The 17,747-nt window shown below is 41.4% G+C and overlaps 1 long non-coding RNA gene across 1 annotated transcript; it reads right to left on the bottom strand.

The window, feature by feature from the left end:
• Positions 1 to 2,065: 2,065 nt before the first annotated feature.
• On the bottom strand, positions 2,066 to 17,683 carry LOC116938016 (uncharacterized). The gene is made up of 3 exons (XR_004402108.2): positions 17,526 to 17,683; positions 14,287 to 14,348; positions 2,066 to 6,127 (listed from the first exon to the last, which is right to left on the bottom strand). It is a non-coding gene; the product is annotated as an uncharacterized LOC116938016 (long non-coding RNA).
• Between the last annotated feature and the right edge of the window lie 64 nt (positions 17,684 to 17,747).

The raw sequence follows: 17,747 nt of genomic DNA, 5'->3' as shown, positions 1-17,747 counted from the left end.
AACCACCCAACCAACCAACCACCCAACCAACCACCCAACCAACCAACCACCCAACCACCCAACCACCCAACCAACACAACCACCCCACACAACCACCCAACCAACCACCCAACCAACCAACCACTCAACCAACCACCCAACCAACCAACCACCCAACCAACCACCCAACCAACCACCCCACCCACCCAACCAACCACCCAACCAACCACCCAACCAACCACCCCACCAACCAACACAACCAACCACCCAACCAACCAACCACTCAACCAACCACCAACCAACCAACCACCCAACCAACCACCCAACCAACCACCCCACCTACCCAACCAACCACCCAACCAACCACCCAACCAACCACCCAACCAACCACCCCACCAACCAACACAACCAACCACCCAACCAACCAACCACTCAACCAACCACCCAACCAACCAACCACCCAACCAACCACCCAACCAACCACCCCACCCACCCAACCAACCACCCAACCAACCACCCAACCAACCACCCAACCAACCACCCCACCAACCAACACAACCAACCACCCAACCAACCACCCAACCAACCAACCACTCAACCAACCACCCAACCAACCACCCCACCCACCCAACCAACCACCCAACCAACCACCCAACCAACCACCCAACCAACCACCCAACCAACCAACCACCCAACCAACCACCCAACCAACCACCCCACCAACCAACACAACCAACCACCCAACCAACCACCCAACCAACCAACCACTCAACCAACCACCCAACCAACCACCCCACCCACCCAACCAACCACCCAACCAACCACCCAACCAACCACCCAACCAACCAACCACCCAACCAACCACCCAACCAACCACCCAACCACCCAACCAACCACCCAACCACCCAACCACCCACCCAACCAACCACCCAACCAACCACCCCACCAACCAACCACCCAACCAACCACCCAACCAACCAACCACCCAACCACCCAACCACCCAACCACACAACCACCACCACCACCACCACACAATGTTGTGGATTCACTCTTCAACAACACCACCGGTGTGGGGGCTAAAGTAGTGAACTAATTTGTCTTCTGTCAACGTGACACTTTATTTTGCTGCTTGGCCGTGTCGGGTGGTGGAGGGTTACGACACACTTATAAATAACGCGATCTAACCCCCAAAAACCTTTATTATGAAGTGTATAATCTAGTAGTGTATAGTGTAGTGTATAGTAGTGTAGTGTACAGTAGTGTAGTGTATAGTGTAGTGTGTAGTATAGTGTATAATCTAGTAGTGTATAGTGTACTGTATAGTGTAGTGTACAGTAGTGTATAGTGTAGTGTAGTGTATAATCTAGTAGTGTATAGTGTACTGTATAGTGTAGTGTACAGTAGTGTAGTGTATAGTGTAGTGTGTAGTGTATAATCTAGTAGTGTATAGTGTAGTGTATAGTAGTGTAGTGTATAATCTAGTAGTGTAGTGTATAGTAGTGTAGTGTGTAGTGTATAGTGTAGTGTACAGTAGTGTGTAGTGTATAGTGTACTGTATAGTGTAATAGTGTAGTGTATAGTAGTGGAGTGTATAGTGTAATAGTGTAGTGTAGTAGTGTAGTGTATAGTGTAAGTGTAGTGTATAGTAGTGTAGTGTATAGTGTAGTGTATAATAGTGTAGTGGATAGTGTAGTAGTAGTGTATAGTGTAGTGTATAGTAGTGTAGTGTATAGTGTAATAGTGTAGTGTATAGTAGTGGAGTGTAGTGTATAGTGTATAGTAGTGTAGTGTATAGTGTAATAGTGTAGTGTATAGTAGTGTAGTGCATAGTGTAGTGTATAGCGTAGTGTATAGTGTAGTGTATAGTAGTGGATTGTATAGTAGTGGAGTGTATAGTGTTATAGTGTATAGTGTTACAGTATAGTGTATAGTAGTGTATAGTTGTAGTGTATAGTAGTGTAGTGTATAGTGTAGTGTATAGTGTTACAGTGTAGTGTATAGTGTTACAGTGTAGTGTATAGTGTAGTGTATAGTGTAGTGTATCATAGTGTCAGAATCAGAATCACAAAAGGGTTTCATTCGCCATGAAACTTCACACAGGACACGGAATTTACTTTGGCAGGATGGTGCATACGTTCCAACACGTATAGGAATCTAAAATCTTAAATAAGCGGTAAACAAGTCCTACTATGATTTAAAGCGTTCGTGACTGCAGTGATTCATATTCTTGGTGCTTTCGGTAAAGTCACGTTGAAAGTGAAACGATTAAATAATAAATAAAAATATATACAAAACAATAAAATCCTCACGACGTTTCGACCGTAACACAAACAGTCATCATCGGGTGTGAAATAAAACCAAGGGTAAGAAGCCGTCAAAGTCGAAACGTCGTGAGAATTTTTATTGTTTTATATATATTTTTTTATTATTATTTTATTGTTCCCCTTCAACGTGACTTTACCGAAAGAACCAAGGATAAGTTCTTACTTTAACAATGGTTCAAAGTCGAGCTAACACCAAGGTTGTGTGTGTGTGTTGTTTTATGTTTGCATTTTTCACTGCAGGTATTAGTGGGTTAATGCTACAACATGAATCCCCTTGTCAAAAAGTTTCAGTTTTGTTGGTAGAAACAAGGGGGGAAACACTGTAATTATTATTATTACATATTGGTACTGGGCAAAGGAGTTCTAATGATGATGTGGATGCTCACCCTGAGCCCCTCGTTACTCTGCTAGCGGTGTTGTCTCTGAGCTGTGTGAACGCCTTTTGGAGTCGTCATCTGGTGGTCTAACACCACTTGGCTGGAGGCTAAAGAGAAAGCCGTCCCCCCTTGGTGTGGACCAATCAGTGTCGAGGACAATGCCACCCATCGTGTACTATCACAGTGTCAGAATCAGAATCACAAAAGGGTTTCATTCGCCATGAAACTTCACACAGGACACGGAATTTACTTTGGCAGGATGGTGCATACGTTCCAACACGTATAGGAATCTAAAATCTTAAATAAGCGGTAAACAAGTCCTACTATGATTTAAAGCGTTCGTGACTGCAGTGATTCATATTCTTGGTGCTTTCGGTAAAGTCACGTTGAAAGTGAAACGATAAAATAATAAATAAAATATATATATACAAAACAATAAAATCCTCACGACGTTTCGACCGTAACACAAACAGTCATCATCAGGTGTGAAATAAAACCAAGGGTAAGAAGCCGTCAAAGTCGAAACGTCGTGAGAATTTTTATTGTTTTATATATATTTTTTATTATTTTATTGTTCCCCTTCAACGTGACTTTACCGAAAGAACCAAGGATAAGTTCTTACTTTAACAATGGTTCAAAGTCGAGCTAACACCAAGGTTGTGTGTGTGTGTTGTTTTGTGTTTGCATTTTTCACTGCAGGTATTAGTGGGTTAATGCGGTAAACATGAATCCCCTTGTCAAAAAGTTTCAGTTTTGTTGGTAGAAACAAGGGGGGAAACACTGTAATTATTATTATTACATATTGGTACTGGGCAAAGGAGATCTAATGATGATGTGGATGCTCACCCTGAGCCCCTCGTTACTCTGCTAGCGGTGTTGTCTCTGAGCTGTGTGAACGCCTTTTGGAGTCGTCATCTGGTGGTCTAACACCAATTGGCTGGAGGCTAAAGAGAAAGCCGTCCCCCTTGCTGTGGACCAATCAGTGTCGAGGACAATGCATCAAATATTATCATGTTATCAGAGTTTGTGTTTTATGTTTGCATTTTGACTGCAGGTATTGGTGGTTAATGCTACAACATGAATCCCTTTGTCAAAAAGTTTCAGTTTTGTTGGTAGAAACAAGGGGGAAAACACTGTAATTATTATTATTACATTTTGGTACTGGGCAAAGGAGATCTAATGATGATGTGGATGCTCACCCCGAGCCCCTCGTTACTCTGCTAGCGGTGTTGTCTCTGAGCTGTGTGAACGCCTTTTGGAGTCGTCATCTGGTGGTCTAACACCACTTGGCTGGAGGCTAAAGAGAAAGCCGTCCCCCTTGCTGTGGACCAATCAGTGTCGAGGACAATGCCACCCATCGTGTACTATCATAGTGTCAGAATCAGAATCACAAAAGGGTTTCATTCGCCATGAAACTTCACACAGGACACGGAATTTACTTTGGCAGGATGGTGCATACGTTCCAACACGTATAGGAATCTAAAATCTTAAATAAGCGGTAAACAAGTCCTACTATGATTTAAAGCGTTCGTGACTGCAGTGATTCATATTCTTGGTGCTTTCGGTAAAGTCACGTTGAAAGTGAAACGATAAAATAATAAATAAAATATATATATACAAAACAATAAAATCCTCACGACGTTTCGACCGTAACACAAACAGTCATCATCAGGTGTGAAATAAAACCAAGGGTAAGAAGCCGTCAAAGTCGAAACGTCGTGAGAATTTTTATTGTTTTATATATTTTTTATTATTTTATTGTTCCCCTTCAACGTGACTTTACCGAAAGAACCAAGGATAAGTTCTTACTATAACAATGGTTCAAAGTCGAGCTAACACCAAGGTTGTGTGTGTGTGTGTTGTTTTATGTTTGCATTTTTCACTGCAGGTATTAGTGGGTTAATGCTACAACATGAATCCCCTTGTCAGAAAAGGTTTCAGTTTTGCTGCCAGAGAAAAGGGGGAAAACACTGTTATTATTATTACATATTGGTAGTGGTAAAGGAGGCCTGACTTTAACACAGCTATTTCTGTGACCAGTTACAAGCTAATCACTCAGCTATTTCAATGCTAAATTCTATGCTAATTCCTTTGTCAAGAGGTGCCTCTGCGGATGTGTATACTTTAACTTAGCTATTTCGATGAGCCATTCCAATGCTAAATTCTATGCTAATTCCTTTGTCAAGGGGTGCCTCTGCGGATGTGTATACTTTAACTTAGCTATTTCGATGAGCCATTTCAATGCTAAATTATATGCTAATTCCTTTGTCAAGGGGTACCTCTGCGGATGTGTACACTTTAACTTGGCTATTTCGATGAGCCATTTCAATGCTAAATTCTATGCTAATTCCTTTGTCAAGGGGTACCTCTGCGGATGTGTATACTTTAACTTAGCTATTTCGATGAGCCATTTCAATGCTAAATTCTATGCTAATTCCTTTGTCAAGGGGTACCTCTGCAGATGTGTATACTTGAACTTAGCTATTTCAATGAGCCATTTCAATGCTAAATTCTATGCTAATTCCTTTGTCAAGGGGTACCTCTGCAGATGTGTATGCTTTAACTTAGCTATTTCAATGAGCCATTTCAATGCTAAATTCTATGCTAATTCCTTTGTCAAGGGGTACCTCTGCGGATGTGTATGCTTTAACTTAGCTATTTCGATGAGCCATTTCAATGCTAAATTATATGCTAATTCCTTTGTCAAGGGGTGCCTCTGCGGATGTGTATACTTTAACGTAGCTATTTCGATGAGCCATTTCAATGCTAAATTCTATGCTAATTCCTTTGTCAAGGCGCTTGGTGTTTTACTTCTAACACAGCTTAAAGGTCGCGATCTGAGCGTGGCTTCTCCCACTCCAGCGCTGTCCTACCAGACAGCCTCGTCCCTTCACCTGATGAAGGCCGCTTGTGTTGTGGCCGAAACGTTGTGATTTTTGTTATTTTATTTTTTACCTACTACGTGACTTTACCCAATAGAACCAAAGAGTGAGGCCCAATGATGATGTGGATGGTCACCCCTGAGCCCTCGTTACTCTGCTAGCGGTGTTGTCTCTGAGCTGTGTGAACGCCTTTTGGAGTCGTCATCTGGTGGTCTAACACCACTTGGCTGGAGGCTAAAGAGAAAGCCGTCCCCCCTTGGTGTGGACCAATCAGTGTCGAGGACAATGCCACCCATCGTGTATGATCATATTAATGTTTTTTTTTGTTGGCATTTTGACTGCAGGTATTGTGTGGTTAATGCTACAAACATGAATCCCTTTGTCAGAAAATGTTTAAGTTTTTTGTTGGCAGAGGAGGTGTAATGACGAGGAAGAGGAGGCTGAGGAGGCTGAGGAGGTGTCGGCCGTGACGAGGTTAGGCCCCCGGCCTCAGCGGGCGGTAAACGTACAGAACCAACACCACCATCGTCATCAGCAGGGAGATGAAGACTCCCAGGGTGATGCCTGGGGGAGGGGCGAGGCGCTGGTTAGCACGGTTCAGCATACACTACACTATACACTACACTATACTATACACTATACACCACTATACACTACACTATACACTACACTATACTATACACTATACACCACTATACACTACACTATACACTACACTATACTATGCACTATACACTACTACACTATACACTACTACACTATACACTACTATACACTACACTATACACTACACTATACACTACACTATACACTACACTATACTATACACTACACTATACACTACACTATACACTACAATACACTACACTACTATACCAACACCACCATCGTCATCAGCAGGGAGATGAAGACTCCCAGGGTGATGCCTGGGGGAGGGGCGAGGCGCTGGTTAGCACGGTTCAGCATACACTACACTATACACTACACTATACTATACACTATACACTACTATACACTACACTATACACTACACTATACTATACACTATACACTACACTATACACTACACTATACTATACACTATACACTACACTATACACTACACTATACACTACTATACACTACTACACTATACACTACACTATACACTACACTATACACTACACTATACACTGCACTATACACTACACTATACACTACACTATACACTACTATACACTACTACACTATACACTACACTATACACTACACTATACACTACTACACTATACACTACACTATACACTACACTATACACTACACTATACACTACACTATACACTACACTACACACTACACTACACACTAAACTATACACTACTCTATACACTACTATACACTACTCTATACACTACTATACACTACACTATACACTACACTATACACTATACACTACACTATACACTACACTATACACTACACTATACACTACACTATACACTACACTACTATCCACTACACTATACACTACTATACACTACACTATACACTACTATACACTACACTATACACTACACTATACACTACTACACTATACACTACTACACTATACACTACTACACTATACACTACACTATACACTACTACACTATACACTACACTATACACTACACTATACACTACTACACTATACACTACACTATACACTACACTATACACTACACTATACACTACTACACTATACACTACTACACTATACACTACACTATACACTACACTATACACTACACTATACACTACTACACTATACACTACTACACTATACACTACTACACTATACACTACACTATACACTACACTATACACTACACTATACACTACTACACTATACACTACTACACTATACACTACACTATACTATACACTATACACTACTATACACTACACTATACACTACTATACACTACTACACTATACACTACACTATACACTACTATACACTACTACACTATACACTACACTATACACTACACTATACACTACACTATACACTACACTACACACTACACTATACACTAAACTATACACTACTCTATACACTACTATACACTACTCTATACACTACTATACACTACACTATACACTACACTATACACTACACACTACACTATACACTACACTATACACTACACTATACACTACACTACTATACACTACACTATACACTACTATACACTAGACTATACACTACTATACACTACACTATACACTACACTATACACTACTACACTATACACTACTACACTATACACTACTACACTATACACTACACTATACACTACTACACTATACACTACACTATACACTACTACACTATACACTACACTATACACTACACTATACACTACTATACACTACACTATACACTACACTATACACTACACTATACACTACTCTATACACTACTCTATACACTACACACTGTACACTATACTATACTATATACTATACACTACACTATACACTACACTATACACTACACTACACTATACACTACACTATACACTACACTATACACTACTACACTACACACTATACACTACACTATACACTACTACACTACACACTGTACACTACACACTATACACTACACTATACACTACACTATACTATACACTACTATACACTAAACTATACACTGCACTATACACTACACTATACACTACACTATACACTACACTATACACTACACTACACCCTACACTATACATTACACTATACACTACACTATACACTACACACTGTACACTACACACTATACACTACACTATACACTACACTATACACTACACTACTATACACTACACTATACACTACTACACTACACACTATACACTACTACACTACACACTATACACTACACTATACGCTACACTACTATACACTACACTACTATACACTACACTACTATACACTACACTATACACTACACTATACACTACACACTACACTACACACTACACTATACACTACACACTATACTATACTATACACTACACACTACACTATACATTACACTATACACTACACTATACACTACTACACTATACACTACTACACTATACACTACTACACTACTACACTATACACTACTACACTATACACTACACTATACACTACACTACACACTACACTATACACTACTACACTATACACTACACTATACACTACTACACTACACACTGTACACTACACACTATACACTACACTATACACTACACTATACACTACACTATACTATACACTACTATACACTACACTATACACTGCACTATACACTACACTATACACTACACTATACACTACACTATACACTACACTACACACTACACTATACATTACACTATACACTACACTATACACTACACACTGTACACTATACACTACACTATACACTACACTATACACTACACTACTATACACTACACTATACTATACACTACTATACACTACACTATACACTGCACTATACACTACACTATACACTACACTATACACTACACTATACACTACACTACACACTACACTATACATTACACTATACACTACACTATACACTACACACTGTACACTATACACTACACTATACACTACACTATACACTACACTACTATACACTGCACTATACACTACACTATACACTACACTATACTATACACTATACACTACACTATACACTACACTATACTATACACTATACACTACACTATACACTACACTATACACTACTATACACTACTACACTATACACTACACTATACACTACACTATACACTACACTATACACTGCACTATACACTACACTATACACTACACTATACACTACTATACACTACTACACTATACACTACACTATACACTACACTATACACTACTACACTATACACTACACTATACACTACACTATACACTACACTATACACTACACTATACACTACACTACACACTACACTACACACTAAACTATACACTACTCTATACACTACTATACACTACTCTATACACTACTATACACTACACTATACACTACACTATACACTATACACTACACTATACACTACACTATACACTACACTATACACTACACTATACACTACACTACTATCCACTACACTATACACTACTATACACTACACTATACACTACTATACACTACACTATACACTACACTATACACTACTACACTATACACTACTACACTATACACTACTACACTATACACTACACTATACACTACTACACTATACACTACACTATACACTACACTATACACTACTACACTATACACTACACTATACACTACACTATACACTACACTATACACTACTACACTATACACTACTACACTATACACTACACTATACACTACACTATACACTACACTATACACTACTACACTATACACTACTACACTATACACTACTACACTATACACTACACTATACACTACACTATACACTACACTATACACTACTACACTATACACTACTACACTATACACTACACTATACTATACACTATACACTACTATACACTACACTATACACTACTATACACTACTACACTATACACTACACTATACACTACTATACACTACTACACTATACACTACACTATACACTACACTATACACTACACTATACACTACACTACACACTACACTATACACTAAACTATACACTACTCTATACACTACTATACACTACTCTATACACTACTATACACTACACTATACACTACACTATACACTACACACTACACTATACACTACACTATACACTACACTATACACTACACTACTATACACTACACTATACACTACTATACACTAGACTATACACTACTATACACTACACTATACACTACACTATACACTACTACACTATACACTACTACACAATACACTACACTATACACTACTACACTATACACTACACTATACACTACTACACTATACACTACACTATACACTACACTATACACTACTATACACTACACTATACACTACACTATACACTACACTATACACTACTCTATACACTACTCTATACACTACACACTGTACACTATACTATACTATATACTATACACTACACTATACACTACACTATACACTACACTACACTATACACTACACTATACACTACACTATACACTACTACACTACACACTATACACTACACTATACACTACTACACTACACACTGTACACTACACACTATACACTACACTATACACTACACTATACTATACACTACTATACACTACACTATACACTGCACTATACACTACACTATACACTACACTATACACTACACTATACACTACACTACACCCTACACTATACATTACACTATACACTACACTATACACTACACACTGTACACTACACACTATACACTACACTATACACTACACTATACACTACACTACTATACACTACACTATACACTACTACACTACACACTATACACTACTACACTACACACTATACACTACACTATACGCTACACTACTATACACTACACTACTATACACTACACTACTATACACTACACTATACACTACACTATACACTACACACTACACTACACACTACACTATACACTACACACTATACTATACTATACACTACACACTACACTATACATTACACTATACACTACACTATACACTACTACACTATACACTACTACACTATACACTACTACACTACTACACTATACACTACTACACTATACACTACACTATACACTACACTACACACTACACTATACACTACTACACTATACACTACACTATACACTACTACACTACACACTGTACACTACACACTATACACTACACTATACACTACACTATACACTACACTATACTATACACTACTATACACTACACTATACACTGCACTATACACTACACTATACACTACACTATACACTACACTATACACTACACTACACACTACACTATACATTACACTATACACTACACTATACACTACACACTGTACACTATACACTACACTATACACTACACTATACACTACACTACTATACACTACACTATACTATACACTACTATACACTACACTATACACTGCACTATACACTACACTATACACTACACTATACACTACACTATACACTACACTACACACTACACTATACATTACACTATACACTACACTATACACTACACACTGTACACTATACACTACACTATACACTACACTATACACTACACTACTATACACTGCACTATACACTACACTATACACTACACTATACACTACACTATACACTACACTACACACTACACTATACATTACACTATACACTACACTATACACTACACACTGTACACTATACACTACACTATACACTACACTATACACTACACTACTATACACTACACTATACACTACTACACTACACACTATACACTACTACACTACACACTATACACTACACTATACGCTACACTACTATACACTACACTACTATACACTACACTACTATACACTACACTATACACTACACTATACACTACACACTACACTACACACTACACTATACACTACACACTATACTATACTATACACTAGACACTACACTATACATTACACTATACACTACACTATACACTACACTATACACTACTACACTATACACTACTACACTATACACTACTACACTATACACTACTACACTATACACTACACTATACACTACTACATTATACACTACTACACTATACACTACACTATACACTACACTATACACTACTACACTATACACTACTACACTATACACTACTACACTATACACTACACTATTCACTACTACACTATACACTACTACACTATACACTATACTATACATTACTAGGCAGGTGGACTACGACAGAGTGGAAGGTGGACTAGGACAGAGTGGAAGGTGGACTACCACAGAGTGGAAGGTGGACTACCACAGAGCAGAAGGTGGACTACGACAGAGTGGAAGGTGGACTACCACAGAATGGAAGGTGGACTACCACAGAGTGGAAGGTGGACTACCACAGAGCAGAAGGTGGACTACCACAGAGTGGACTACCACAGGGTGGACTACCACAGAGTGGAAGGTGGACTCCCAAAAGGTGGACTACCGCAGAGTAGACTACCACAGAGTGGAAGGTGGACTACCACAGAGTGGAAGGTGGACTACCACAGGGTGGACTACCACAGAGTGGAAGGTGGACTACCACAGGGTGGACTACCACAGAGTGGACTACCACAGAGAGGAAGGTGGACTACTACAGAGTGGAAGGTGGACTACCACTGAGAGGACTACCACAGAGAGGAAGGTGGACTACTACAGAGTGGAAGGTGGACTACTACAGAGTGGAAGGTGGACTACCACAGAGTGGACTACCACAGAGAGGAAGGTGGACTACCACAGAGTGGACTACCACAGAGTGGACTACCACAGAGAGGAAGGTGGACTACTACAGAGTGGAAGGTGGACTACCACAGAGTGGACTACTACAGAGTGGAAGGTGGACTACTACAGAGTGGAAGGTGGACTACCACAGAGTGGACTACCACAGAGTGGAAGGTGGACTACCACAGAGTGGAAGGTGGACTACTACAGAGTGGAAGGTGGACTACCACCGAGTGGAAGGTGGACTACCACAGAGTGAACTACCACAGAGAGGAAGGTAGACTACTACAGAGTGGAAGGTGGACTACCACAGAGTGGACTACCACAGAGTGGACTATCACAGAGTGGAAGGTGGACTACCACAGAGTGGAAGGTGGACTACTACAGAGTGGAAGGTGGACTACCACAGAGTGGACTACCACAGAGTGGAAGGTGGACTACCACAGAGTGGAAGGTGGACTACCACAGAGTGGACTACCACAGAGTGGAAGGTGGACTACTACAGAGTGGAAGGTGGACTACCACAGAGTGGACTACCACAGAGAGGAAGGTGGACTACTACAGAGTGGAAGGTGGACTACCACAGAGTGGACTACCACAGAGTGGCAGGTGGACTACCACAGAGTGGACTACCACAGAGTGGAAGGTGGACTACCACAGAGTGGACTACCACAGAGAGGAAGGTGGACTACCACAGAGTGGACTACCACAGAGTGGACTACTACAGAGTGGAAGGTGGACTACTACAGAGTAGAAGGTGGACTACTACAGAGTGGAAGGTGGACTACTACAGAGTGGAAGGTGGACTACCACAGAATGGAAGGTGGACTACCACAGAGTGGACTACCACAGAGTGGCAGGTGGACTACCACAGAGTGGAAGGTGGACTACCACAAGGTGGACTACCAAAGGGTGGACTACCACAAGGTGGACTACCACAGAGTGGACTACCACAGAGTGGAAGGTGGACTACCACAAGGTGGACTACCACAGAGTGGACTACGACAGAGTGGAAGGTGGACTACCACAGAGTGGACTACCACAGAGTGGAAGGTGGACTACCACAGAGTGGAAGGTGGACTACCACAAGGTGGACTACCACAGAGTGGACTACCACAGAGTGGACTACGACAGAGTGGAAGGTGGACTACCACAGAGTGGCAGGTGGACTACCACAGAGTGGACTACCACAGAGTGGCAGGTGGACTACCACAGAGTGGAAGGTGGACTACCACAAGGTGGACTACCAAAGGGTGGACTCACCCAGATTCTGCTGGCTCAGGTCCCCCATGGCGACTCCGACTAAAACTCCCCGTGGCTGTCTCCTGAAATGAAAAAAATAAAATAAATAAAAATAAAATCGATTTTCGCAAAGGTAGTGCAGAGACAGTGCAGGGAGAGTGCAGGGAGAGTGCAGGTACAGTGCAGAGACAGTGCAGAGACAGTGCAGGGACAGTGCAGGGAGAGTGCAGGGAGAGTGCAGGGAGAGTGCAGGTACAGTGCAGAGACAGTGCAGAGACAGTGCAGAGACCCACAGAGACCCACAGAGACCCATAGAGAACCATAGAGACCCATAGAGACCCATAGAGACCCACAGACCCATAGAGACTCACACTCATAGAGACCCATAGAGACCCACACTCACAGAGACCCACAGAGACCCACACTCATAGAGACCCACACTCACAGAGACCCACAGAGACCCACACTCATAGAGACCCATAGACCCATAGAGACTCACACTCATAGAGACCCATAGAGACCCACACTCACAGAGACCCACAGAGACCCACACTCATAGAGACCCATAGACCCATAGAGACTCACACTCATAGAGACCCATAGAGACCCACACTCATAGAGACCCACACTCATAGAGACCCATAGAGACCCACACTCATAGAGACCCACAGAGACTCACACTCACAGAGACCCATAGAAACCCACACTCATAGAGACCCATAGAGGCTCACACTCACAGTGACCCATAGAGACCCATAGAGACCCACACTCATAGAGACCCACAGAGAACCACAGAGACCCATAGAGACCCACAGAGACTCACAGACCCATAGAGACTCATAGAGACTCACAGAGACCCACAGAGACCCACAGAGACTCACAGAGACCCATACAGACCCATAAAGACCCATAGAGCCTCACAGAGACCCATAGCGACTCATAGAAACCCATAGAGACCCAGAGACCCATAGAGCCCCATAGAGACCCACAGAGACCCACACTCACAGAGACCCACAGAGACCCACAGAGACTCACACTCATAGAGACCCACATAGACCCACACTCATAGAGACCCACAGAGACTCGCACTCATAGAGACCCACAGAGACTCACAGAGACTCACACTCATAGAGACCCACAGAGACCCACACCCATAGAGACCCCCAGAGACTCGCACTCATAGAGACCCACAGAGACTCACAGAGACTCACACTCATAGAGACCCACAGAGACCCACACGCATAGAGACCCATAGAGACCCACAGAGACCCACACTCATAGAGACCCACAGAGACCCACAGAGACCCATACAGACCCACAGAGACCCACACTCATAGAGACCCACAGAGACCCACACTCATAGAGACCCACAGAGACCCACACTCATAGAGACCCACAGAGACCCACACTCATAGAGACCCACAGAGACCCACACTCATAGAGACCCACAGAGACTCACACTCATAGAGACCCACAGAGACCCACACTCATAGAGACCCACAGAGACCCACACTCATAGAGACCCACAGAGACTCACACTCATAGAGACCCATAGAGACTAACACTCATAGAGACCCACAGAGACCCACACTCATAGAGACCCACAGAGACTCACACTCATAGAGACCCACAGAGACCCACACTCATAGAGACCCATAGAGACCCACACAGACCCACACTCACAGAGACCCACACTCATAGAGACCCACAGAGACTCACACTCATAGAGACCCACAGAGACCCACACTCATAGAGACCCACAGAGACCCACACTCATAGAGACCCACAGAGACCCACACTCATAGAGACCCACAGAGACCCACACTCATAGAGACCCACAGAGACCCACACTCATAGAGACCCACAGAGACCCACACTCATAGAGACCCACAGAGACCCACACTCATAGAGACCCACAGAGACCCACACTCATAGAGACCCACAGAGACCCACACTCATAGAGACCCACAGAGACCCACACTCATAGAGACCCACAGAGACCCACACTCATAGAGACCCACAGAGACCCACACTCATAGAGACCCACAGAGACCCACACTCATAGAGACCCACAGAGACTCACACTCATAGAGACCCACAGAGACTCACACTCATAGAGACCCACAGAGACTAACACTCATAGAGACCCACACTCATAGAGACCCACAGAGACTCACACTCACAGAGACTCATAGAGACCCACAGAGACTCACACTCATACAGAAATTGTAACGTAATAATCACTTTGTTAATTAGTGTAATTACAACAATTTAAATTATCAGATATAATTTTGGTGATCTGTGCCTGGGTAGGCCTACGTAGACTTTAACGCAACTTTAAATATAAACTTTAGTTATGTATGTTCACGACAATGTTTATCATTAACATTGTAACTTAACTATCGCTTTGTGAATAATTATTACAAATAATAATAATAATTAGATATAGTTGTGGTAGGCCTACGTAGACTTCAACGCAATTTAAAGCATCAACTTTAGTTACGTATGTTCACGACAAGGTTTATTAATTGACATTGCAACTTAACTATCGCTCTGTTAATAATTTCAAAGAATATTAAAACATTTAAACTTGCTCAGCCCGTTTATTAAACACGATCACGATCGATCGATTTACGCCAAATGTTATCGATACACACGCAGAGAAAAGTTTAATTACGTTAATGTAAACAAAAATCTTTACACATTTTTTTTGGGGGGGGTCTTTCGCGTAAAGTCACGTAGATAGGTTCAAATAAAAAAAAATAATTTTAAAAAAATATAACGGAGGAAAAAAACCAATCACGACTTTTGATCGCTTACGTTATGATAGAAACGTATTTTTGTTTTTTTAAATAAAAAATATATATTTTAAATTCTTTTATTCGAACCTATCTACGTGACTTTTACCCAAAGACCCAAGAATATTAATTCATGCAGTCACTAAAGCTTTAAGTCAAGATTTAAATCGTTTTAAACGTTCGCATGTTAATGGGCAATCACGTCAGAATTCTCAATGATCATTTACGCGATTTTAAAACAACCCCAAAGAATTTCCCCACCCCATCCCACCCCACGTTATTGTTAATTATTTGACTATTACGAAGGGGGCGTTATAAACTTATCGTCTTTAAACGGTTTTAATAGCCGCTTATAAGATCGTAACGCACCCAGCGAACGCCCGTTGCTATGACGGCGCACACATCCCGCGCAGAATTTATTTGTTAAAAATAAATAAAATTTCACAACGGCACGTCGCTCACCGATCAAAGACGCCTTCCGTGTGACTCCGGCGCCTTACTTGCTCGTTAATTTTTTGTTAATTTAAACGATTGCAGCGATTTTTGTGGTGGGGGTGGTGGTGGTGGTGGGGTTTGCTTCTTAGGCGAGCCGCAGGCTGTTGCCTTCGTTGCTAAGGGCCGTGAAAGTAAAAAAATGGCAACCCGGAACGTTTTTTTAATTCCTCTTCTTCTTCTTTCGATATA

This window comes from Petromyzon marinus, chromosome 77 (assembly GCF_048934315.1).
Source record: "Petromyzon marinus isolate PM22_M1 ecotype Great Lakes invasive population chromosome 77, UKy_Petmar_22M1.pri1.0, whole genome shotgun sequence".
Taxonomy (NCBI): Eukaryota; Metazoa; Chordata; class Hyperoartia; order Petromyzontiformes; family Petromyzontidae; genus Petromyzon; species Petromyzon marinus.
The sequence above is the reverse complement of the archived record's forward strand: the minus strand, read 5'-3'. Positions and strand labels throughout refer to the sequence as shown.